The following is a 9,086-nucleotide window of genomic DNA, read 5'->3' as shown; positions in this document are numbered from 1 at the left end:
TACTACTACTATATTATCACCCACAGCTACCACTACTACCACTGCTGCTACTTTATTACCTAACTACTAACCACTACTACCACTGCTACTACTACTATTATCACTGCTACTATCTACCACTGCCTGCTACTACTACTATTATCTTACGCTACAACCACTACTACCACTGCTACTACTACTATTATCACCCAACTACAACCACTACTCCTCGCTGCTACTACTGTTATCCCACGACTACAACCACTACTACCACTACTACTACTATTATCACTTCTGACCTCAACCACTACTACCACTGCTACTATATTATCACCACAACTACAACCACTACCGAACTACTACTACTAATATCACTTTCACGACCACTACTACTACTGCGTACTACTTATCACCACAACTACAACCACTACCCCTGCTGCTACTACTATTATCCGCATTACTACTACTACTGCACTTCTACTATTATCCCACATTCTGCCACTACTACCACTACTACTACTACTATTATCACCACCAACTACAACCACTACTACCACTGCTACTACTACTATTATCACTAACTACAACCACTGCTACTACTACTATTATCCCACTACCACAACCTGCCACACTGCTGCTATTACTTACCTTACTGACCACTACTACCACAACACTACTACTATTATCCTTATCACCACCACTACAACCAACTACCACTGCTACTACTACTATTATCACCACAACTACAACCACTACTACCACTGCTACTACTACTATTATCACCACAACTACAACCACTACTACCACTGCTACTACTACTATTATCACCACGACTACAACCACTACTACCACTGCTACTACTACTATTATCACAACAACTACAAGCAACCACCACTACCACTGCTACTACTACTATTATCACCACAACTACAACCACTACTACGACTGCTACTACTAATTATTATCACCACGACTACAACCACTACTACCACTGCTACTACTACTATTATCACCACAACTACAACCACTACTACCACTGCTACTACTACTATTATCACCACGACTACAACCACTACTACCACGGCTACTACTACTATTATCACCACAACTACAACCACTACTACCACTGCTACTACTACTATTATCACCACAACTACAACCACTACTACCACTGCTACTACTACTATTATCACTACAACTACAACCACTGCTACTACTACTATTATCATCACAACTACAACCACTGCTACCACTGCTACTACTACTATTATCACCACAACTACAACCACTACTACCACTGCTACTACTACTATTATCACCACAACTACAACCACTACTACCACGGCTACTACTACTATTATCACCAAAACTACAACCACTACTACCACTGCTATTATCACTACAGCTACTTTTATCATCTGTAACTACGACCTCTACGACCACTCACGAGTATCTGCCGTTGCTGCCGGGGGTGAAGTCGTTCCTGAAGCTTTGGAACGACCTGAGGACTTGGTTAATCTCCCGCTCGAGTGACGTTTCGGCGGTAGTGAGGGCGGCTGAGGCCACCAGGAGGAGGAAGATGGTTGTTGTCTGTCGGCGAGGAAATAGCAATGTTAATAATAATAATAATAATAAATAATAATAATAATAATAATAATAATAATAATAATAATAATAATATACACCTCCTACCCATATTTACTTTCACCCACCCCTACATACCCTCGCCTAAGCTTCTATCAAGAAAAAACCAGACTCATAAAAACGAAGCAATTATCTCACTCCGTTAATGAGTTATGTGACGGCCTTGGGGGCAAGCGAGTAATCTAGGTCGCTGGAGGATTGTCATAATAAACGATAACACGAGAGAACACCCTACCCCCACACCTCACCACCCAAAAAAAACAGAATGCCCGTTACTCACTTACTACTGCTACAGAATTTCTGATTTAGGCAAAAAAGCAGAAGAAAAAAAAAACTGGTTCTGTGAGTATGACTTTCCCAGTGTTGCCACATAGAGAGTGTTGCTTTAATGGTGGTGATGGTGACGCATATTGGCAAAAAAAAAATAAGTGCTTCTTTTATGTAAGGAGGTCTTGTGTGTTAGTTTTTTTCTTTCTTCTTCTTTTTCCTCTTCCTCTCACTTTGAAGATGGTTGTGGTGGTGGTGGTGATGTTTATAGTAGTAGTAGATGTAGTTGTTGTTGTGGTAATAGTGGTGGTGATGTAGTAGTAGTAGTAGTAGTAGCAGCGGTGATGGTTGTGATAGTGGTAGTGAATATAAGGTCAGGAATTGCTTGCATTTTGTACTCCCCCCCCCACCAAGAGACGGTAAGTATATGGGTAGAAACTAAACATTAACTTGTCCATTTTTTCCCCAGTACTCTAATAGACAGTAAATACAGAAGCACAAACTACATTCAATTGAAGAGTTATTTTCACCTTTCACTACACTGTTAATGAAAGGAATAAACTCATTTCATTCGAGGGTTTTTTTCCCACATAGGGGCAGAAACTATAAATGTATGGTATGGTAAGTTTTTCTTCACTTACTAGATAGTTAACATATCACCTGAAGATAGTCTCCCAAGCTTGTCTCACCTGATGATAAAACACCCTAACTTTGGGTGGGGAGGGGGGGGGGAGGGTTAGGTAAGGTAAGACTAGGTTAGGTTAGACAAAAACTAAATTTACTTGTTTTTGCTTTGTGCTTTTCTTTTCGCTAATATCAGGAATAATGTGAGACAAAACCACAGGCATTAGGGGAACTTTTACTTGTGTGCTGGACCAGGCGTACCAACAGTGAGGGTCGACCTTATCATACATTAAAAGCAACACGAATTTATCTCTCCTAGGTGATACTATTAATCACTTTACCTTATTTACTTAATGTGTCCCATTAATTGTACGTAATATCAAAGAAAACGGATTAAAATAAAAGAGTATGTGGCATGTGAGCGAAAATGTAGTTTAGAAAGGATGATGTATATAAATATTATTCATACGCTGTGATAATTTACTGTTTTTGTTTATTTACTCTAGATGCTGAGGCTGGATGACCAATCTCCCAGCCCTCTTTATAAACCTTCAAAATTAATCTAATCTAAAACCCTTACAAAACTCAACGTAAAAATTCCCCCCATGTACGGAACGACAATAGCAGCGCACCAGATGTAAACAGAGTGGTGTCGACGCTGCCAGCCGAAGAGGCAAAAAACAGCTGTTGGCGTTAATGGGATCCAGTTGAGCGACCGCCTGACCTAGAGCCACTGTAGAAAGGGTAGAATAAGGTGGTAGTTTTTACCTTATAATCTATGGGTAAATGTCAAACTGCTTCTCACAGATGCGCATTTATCGAACGCTTAAAATCTATCCAACAGCATATACTATGTTTCACTGTATTTTTTTTTGTACAGTAGGAATAGATTACCTGTAGGTCCTCCCTCCTCCCCTCCCCCCGATTCTATCACCTGATGATTTAACACCCAAATGTTAGCTGTGGGAAGTTTGGTGAGGTTAGGCTAATTTAGGTTAGCGTGGTGTGAGGGTAGGTTAGGTTAGGTAGGTGTTAGCATTAGGGTAGGTTAGGTTAGGTTAGGCTAGGTTAGCATTAGGGTGGTTAATCAAGTGAAATAAATTAGGAAGGGTTAATCTTTAGGTTAATTCAAATAATACTATTCTTCTTCAAATCCACACGTCTTTATAATTCCATAAGCACTTTTAGTCTAACTGACTATTTACACGACGGATAATTAGATAAAAAACTCACTAGACGCCTGAATGAATTAATTATGCTGGTCTGGTCAATGCCTTGCGTGACCTGACTGAAGATTGTCTACCACTCTACCGCTAGTGAAGGAGTTTTTTCTTATCAGTTCAATCGATTAATTTTTTCTTCTATATTCTCACAGAAAAAAAAGAAGACGAAGAAGAAGAAGAAGATAATTAATGAACTCTTGTGATTTTTGTTTCTTCGTTCAATCGCTCTCCACTTCTTTCTTTAGTCCTCTCTCTCTCTCTCTCTCTCTCTCTCTCTCTCTCCGTTTCACACAGTCAACCTCTTTCCCCCGTTTCACCACCGCCGGTACAAAGACCTTAAGATAAATACAACTATTAATTCAAGCCATTGTTATACTGGACATAGTTAAGGCAGACCCCACTTGACCTACAGAGAGAGAGAGAGAGAAGTGAATCGTATGTTTTGATAAAGGGACCAATAAAATGATAAAGTAGAGAAGATGGTGAATAAGAGAGAGTAAAATTTCTTTCTCTTTCTCTCTCTCTCTCCCTTTCTCTCTCTCTCTCTCTCTCTCTTTCTCTCTCTCTCTCACACCAACAATAAAACAATGCACTACATTAATCAGCGTAGATATAAAATAAATTTAACCCTCACAACAATCTTCTTAGCATGACCCACAAGTGAGAGAGAAAGAGAGTGAGATAGAGAGACAATTACTACAATCTTACATAACCAGAAACACTTAGTCATCGTGAGTCAGCAAGATCTCATCCTAGTGGATCTCAGGGATACTGTGAACTTAACATAAGACACCCTGGTACACTATCACCCTGGTAAACTATCACCCTGGTATACTATCACCCTGGTACACTATCACCCTGGTACACTATCACCCTGGTACACTATCACCCTGGTATACTATCACCCTGGTACACTATCACCCTGGTACACTATCACCCTGGTACACTATCACCCTGGTACACTATCACCCTAGTACACTATCACCCTGGTACACTATCACCCTAGTACACTATCACCCTAGTACACTATCACCCTAGTACACTATCACCCTGGTACACTATCACCCTAGTATTCCTACTAGTACTCAACAGGTGAGAGACAAGCAAACTATATCAGTTCTCATGTACAGAACCAAACACACAATGTGCTTGAATAATTCTCACGTAAATGTGAGTACAGGCGTGTGAGGCCAGACATACTGCCTCACACGCCTGTACTCACGCAGTTGTGAATAAGTTACCCTTGATGTATAGAATTAAACAAATAATGTAATTGAAATACTGTGTAACATTCAGTGCCATAATATCCTGACAACGGGGGTTAATTATTATGACCCGTTGTAAACCCTACTCTGTAATCCTTTTGCGCTACCGCTCACAGGATGAGTGTGGGGTGCACAATAAAGTAGCAGCTGTAAGCGGCAAAATCAAATCAAGCCTGGGGGGCCACTGTTACCTCCTTATCCCCCAGTACCCCTTTCCTCTTTTGTACCTCCGAATACTATCACCAACATAACTTAGATCTTAGCAACAACAACAGTTAAAATAAAGATAATAGCAACAATTTAACAACAACAACACAGATCTTAGTAATAATAATAGCACGATTCCCCCAAAAAACATATGAAACACCTTTCTATTCAGTCCAACGTGTGGTGTAGGTGGTCAGAACAGGTTATGGGTTACCTGGTCAAAAGAGGTTGGCTCACTAAATTATTGGAGCTATGTAGCCATTTATACCCCCCCCCCCCACCCCACCCCTACCCGAGGGGAGGGTGTGGGAGAGAGAGAGAGAGAGAGAGCACACTACCCCATGATCTTACACAATACAGTTCACCATATCAACACCTGGTATATGTAAATTAGCCAGACCAGTTAAGTGTCCACAACATATAACGAATTTGAGGTGGATTTTAAATTTTTAACCGAATGAAAAAGTAGTAGTAGTAGTAGTAGTAGTAGTCACTGAATGCCGCATAGACCTGCGGCTCAACTAATTCAACACAGCTAGGATAGCTACTTATACTTTTACTTTTATCCTCTTCGCCACTGATCGGCTTGTTAGCCGCTTGGACGATCGGTCACGTCTCTGTCACGCACTGTTGGCAAATGCTGGGCATGCACCGGCTCCTGAATGTATCTGAACCCTTCTCCAGTGTTGGTCAAGTCTTGTCTTGAAAGAGCTCACACTCGGTGCCGTCACAACACTCTCTGGTAGATTGTTCCAAGAGTTCACAACTCTCACTCCGAAAAAGTTTGCCCTCACAGTTTTCTGGACTTGTGGCTTCTTCAATCTTGAGCTGTGACCCCTTGTGGGGCGAGCATCCGCCAGCTCCAAGTAAGGACACTCAACTGAGTAGTGCCCCCTGAGATGCTTATACACCTCAACTAGGTCCCCCCTTGCCCATCTGTAGTATAAGCTAGGCAAGTTCAGGCGCTCCAATCTCTCAGGGTAGCTGAGGTGCCGAAGTGCAGGCACCAGTCTGGTGGCCCTCCTTTGAACATTTTTGTATTAGGATACTTAATATTAAGGTAATAAAATGGTGGCGAAGGTGTGGCTATTAGGGAGGCTGGAGGTCACGTTAAAAAAAAAGTAGTAGTAGTAGTAGTAGTGCTGGTTTTGTTGTTGATATTATTATTATTATTATTATTATTATTATTATTATTATTATTATTATTATTTGTTCTAATAGTAGGATCATTATTATCATTATTTGTGTCATTAATCAATACAAATACTCACCTACTTGTAAAAAAAATCATTATCATACGGAGTAAAATGAAACCCACTCTGGTATCTAACTTGACTACTGAGAACGATATTTCCCTCGTATGGCAATAAATAGCATGTTGTTGACCCGAGGTAGAAACCTTTCCTTTTCTATGTATTGCCCTTGAGAACGACCTATACCCGATCCTGTTAAGACGCTGAAAGAGGGGGTGAGGGAGAGGGATGGGGGGGGCGAGGGAGGAGGAAAGGAGGGAGGAAGAGAGAGATAGAGAAAGAGAAAGGAGTGATGGAAGGGGAAGAAGGGAGGAATGAAAGACGAAGAGTGCGGGGAGATATGATAGAAGTATTTAAGTGGGTGAAAGGAATCAATAAAGGCGATATAGATAAAGTTCTTATAATATCCGAGCAGGATAGGACTCGTAGCAACGGATTTAAGTTGGATAAGTTTAGGTTTAGGAGGGAGATAGGAAGGAACTGGTTCACAAATAGGGTGGTGGACGAGTGGAACAAGCTTAGCATCTTTGTAGTAAGTGCTGGAACGCTGGAAAGTTTTAAAAGGAGGCTAGATAGATTCATGGATGATAGAGAGTGGTAGTAACTCTCGACAGGAGCTGCCATGCACAGGCCAACCGGCCTATTGCAGACTCCTTATTTTCTTATGTTCTTATGTTACGGAAGGACAGAAAGATAGAGGAATGGAGAGTGGAAGATAGGGAGAGAGAATGGTGGAGGGGAGGAAGATAGAGGAACGGAGAGAGAGAGAGTGAGAGAGTGAGAGAGAGAGAGGTAATGGAAAGGAGTGACAGACAGACAAATAGAAAGGTTAATGCTGACATATTTACCACCACTCAGGTGTGGACTGACATAAGCCGCCCTTAAGGACTCTCTCTGGCCGTGTACACAATGTTATGAAGAGTCGGTGTGGACTTTTGTCCAGACCCCTTGCCATTACCGGGGTGTGGTGTTGGGGAGTGTGTTGGGGGTGTGGTGTTGGGGAGGTGGTGTGGTGTTGGGGGGTGTGGTGTTGGGGGTGTGGTGTTGGGGGTGTGGTGTTGGGGAGTGTAGAGGGGTATTAAGGTTGTGTGTGTGTGTGTGTGTGTGTGTGTGTGTGTGTATAAGAATCTGTAGTGTAATGGTCAGCTTGCTCACCTCGCAAGCGAGCGGGCCCGGGTTCGATCCCCGGGCAGGGTGAAACTATGGGCAAGTTTCTTTACGCCATTTGCCTCTGTCTACCCAACAGTGATTGGGAACCTGGATGTTAATCGTTTTGCTGATCGTATTCGGGGGAAATGGTTAGCCAGTGCAGTTGGCTAGTTGTCCGGTCTTCTCTTGACACTGGGTCATGCAGCTCGTTAACTCAGGGTGTGCGACAGCTTCTACACCTTAAACAAATTCACTCCTAGGTGGGGTGTTGTAAAGAGGAAGGGTTATCGGTGTTGGGAGAGGGGACAGAAAGAGATAAGAAGGTTTAGAGACATTTCCACGGTATCTCAAACAACACGACGAAAGCTGCCAGTTCTCATTCATCTTCTCATCTCAGTGTCTCTTAGTATCGAATGTCTCTCTCCTTGACGCCTGAGAGACACACAAGCCAGAATAAAGTGATGGATGTCTCGAATCAATGCACATCAGAGAACACAATCAAAAGGGCAATCAGAGCACGTAAACAGTTCAATGACTGTGTGGACTGGTTTGGGGGAGGGAGGAAGGGAAGCAGGGAGAACGGAAGGGAAGGAGGGAGAAAGGGAGGGAACGAATGAGGGAGGGAGACGGGGAGTGACCGGGCGAGTGAGTGACGGAGAGGGAATGAGGGGCGGAGAGAACGCTAGTAGGGTAGTACTCACTGCTAACTGGTTCAAAGGGAAAGTAAAAGAGACGTCACGAGTACGTCACAGACTACTTATGACGTCACGAAAAAGTCACAGACTACTTATGACGTCACGAATGCGTCATACCTTGGGATAAGATGTAAATACAGAGAGAGAGAGAGAGAGAGAGAGAGAGAGAGAGAGAGAGAATAAAGTAGGTAGTTAAGAGGTTTTAGAGGTAGACACAAGAAGAGAATAAGATAATGAATGAAAAAAAAAACAGAAAGCAAGAAAAAATAAAAGAGAATTAGAATAAAGAAAAAAGAAACAAAAGAAGAAAGAATGAAGAAGAGACAAACAGACAGACAGAGATAAAAATGAGAACCAGTGGAAAGGGAAAGAAATAACGAATAATGGAATAAGAAAAATGAATATAAAAAAGAAAACAACAGAATGAAAGATGAAAAAAGAAACGAAGGAACAGGAACTAATATAAAAAAGTCGTCGAATCACCCACAGGAGAAGAGAGAGAGAGAGAGAGAGAATTAAATAAAGAGGGAAGGAGAGATACTTCGATAAACAAAAGAGAGAGAGAGAGAGAGGAAAGACAGACAGACTGACAGCCAAACCTAAATATTTACTACACGTTGGCCATGCAGCCAGGATGACGCAATGTTCTGGTTTAGGTCAACACCTGTAATTTGAACGCAGGTATAGAGGGGGAGAGAGAGAGAGAGAGAGAGAGAGAGAGAGAGAGAGAGAGAGAGAGAGAAACACGATTTGATGCCTCTGTTCTTGTAACTATGTCCT

Source organism: Homarus americanus, unplaced genomic scaffold, assembly GCF_018991925.1.
Source record: "Homarus americanus isolate GMGI-L3 unplaced genomic scaffold, GMGI_Hamer_2.0 scaffold19117, whole genome shotgun sequence".
In the NCBI taxonomy this organism is placed as follows: Eukaryota; Metazoa; Arthropoda; class Malacostraca; order Decapoda; family Nephropidae; genus Homarus; species Homarus americanus.
Note: the sequence above shows the minus strand (reverse complement) of the source record.